The sequence below is a fragment of the Crocuta crocuta genome, unplaced genomic scaffold, assembly GCF_008692635.1.
Source record: "Crocuta crocuta isolate KB4526 unplaced genomic scaffold, BGI_CrCroc_1.0 scaffold1794, whole genome shotgun sequence".
Taxonomy (NCBI): domain Eukaryota; kingdom Metazoa; phylum Chordata; class Mammalia; order Carnivora; family Hyaenidae; genus Crocuta; species Crocuta crocuta.
The window spans coordinates 3157-5323 of NW_027528005.1; the positions used below are offsets into that span (position 1 = coordinate 3157).

The 2167-nt window shown below is 33.2% G+C and overlaps 1 pseudogene; it reads right to left on the minus strand.

Moving 5' to 3' along the window:
- Positions 1–1326: 1326 nt before the first annotated feature.
- Positions 1327–1649, minus strand: LOC144222406 (SNRPN upstream reading frame protein pseudogene; annotated as a pseudogene).
- Positions 1650–2167: the final 518 nt, after the last annotated feature.

The following is a 2167-nucleotide window of genomic DNA, read 5'->3' on the forward strand; positions in this document are numbered from 1 at the left end:
ACTGATGGAAAGGATTCTTTTTCTTCAAGAGATGCAAACACTTTTAAAATTAGAGTATAGCATCTAGGTAAATATTGTACATATTTGTGAAACCAAATTTAATAGGAAAGGCTAAGAAGAGAATATGACAGTGTTTATTGGATTAGAAAAATCCAACATTGCTATGTAATCTTTTTTTAAAATAATGAATGAATTATCATTTATTAATCACAAATGACAATTATGAGGACTGATAAAATGAGGAAACATTAATGATACACATTTAAATGGAATAAATACGAAATAAATTTGTTAAAAGCATGATTCCAACTAAAAAAGTGGGCAAAATGAAAGAAAATTCAACCTTATGGTAGGTTTAAAACATGCATTTTAAAATCTTTGGTTTACTTTCACACTTTTCTTGTCTATCACTTGGATGCTTTAGATTTTTATAGGGAAAAAAAAGAAGCGTATCAATTGTTAAAGTATCTTTAAAAACCTACCCATCTACATTTATTCTTTAGATGTAATTGTTAGGTTTAACCCTCATCCCAGAAATTCATTTGATTCTCCACCCTTAATGTTTACTTCATTTATATACCCTCCTTCCTATAACCCCCCCCTTTTTTTTTTTACAACATTCTATAGTATCACCACTCACCCATTGTTCCAACCTGATGTTTTCATCTTTGAATGTGGTTCTCTAAGATGCCAGTCAACTTTCTTTTAAGGAAGAGGATTAATATTTAAGGCTTTGGCTGGATTTAATCTCTTACTGTGATTCCAAATACAGTCTGCTGCTGTGGTTCCAAATACAGCCACAGACCATACATAAATACAAGGACTTGGTTGTGTGTCAATAAAATTTTTGTTTTTACAAAAACAGACAGTGAGTGGGTCAGCTCTAGAATAATCTTAGTAACCAGTGCTGTTTATCAGTTGAGACTAGAAAAAACAGTATTAGAAAATTACATGATTATATTTACAAATCATAATGTAGGATTTACATAGCAGGGATGTGTGGCTAGCTCAGTCAATAGAGCATGTGACTCTTGATCTTGAGGATTCATCAGTGGAGAATTTTTCTTAGAAAACTTAAATTTTTTTCTCTTTTGATTTAAAAGTCAAAATAGTAGCTATAAACAAACCTAATTAATTTGTATTGAGGGGTAATATATTAAAACATAAATGAAGAAAATTCATCTGAAAGTTCCCTTTCTCTCCTTTTTCTAAAAAGTGTATCAAACCTTTTTAACTGCAGTTATTCAAATCTTAAAATTAAAAAAAGTCACATAAAACATAGAAAGACATACTGTAAATAAATCTACATCACAGTGAAAAAATCATGATAATAGTTTTATTACATTGTCAGCTGAATCAAATACACTGATACATTGTCAGCTGATTCATATACTCTGGATGTTCCAATACTGCTTTAACCACCTCTTGGTGTCTCCGCTAAGAATGCCTGTCTCAGTTCCGCCTGGAAATCCACCACAGGTACTTGCTGCTGCTGAGATCGCCTTGGGTAGAGCTGACACTCTTGGTTGCTCAGTGAGGCTGTCCTCCTACGTTTGAGTTGGACTTCCACCTCTGGTACGTGCTGTTCCGTAGTCCGTCTGAGGTGTAAGCGGTCTCTGGCCCGCTCCATCGCGCTGCTAGCCGCTCCTTAGAACAGTACGTCAGGCATGTCCGGCGACCACTCCACTCTGTGTTTTGAGTCTATGTAATCTTTTTTCAATAAGAAAACTACATTAACATTACTTACATAATTTTAACATTCTCATTATCATGTATTAATAACATAATTTCTTTGGTTGTTTTAAAATTTTTTCAAAATTTTATTTTTCATTCGGTATAATTAACATACAATGTTATATTAGTATAACACTTTAATACCACAATTCTACACATTAACTGTTTTCAGGCCAGTAGGTATAGTCCCTACTTGTCACCATACAATATTATTACATTATTGACTATAATCTCTATGCAATACTTTTTATCTTCATGACTTATTTATTTTATAAGGAGACATTTGTACCTCTTTTTAAAAAAAAGTTTTAACAGAGAGAGATGCAGAGAGAGAGAAAGAGTTGGTGGGGAGAAAGAAAGAGGGAGTGAGAGAATCTTAAGCAGGATCCACAAGGTCAATGCAGAGCCCCATGCAGTGGTTAAAATCACAGGC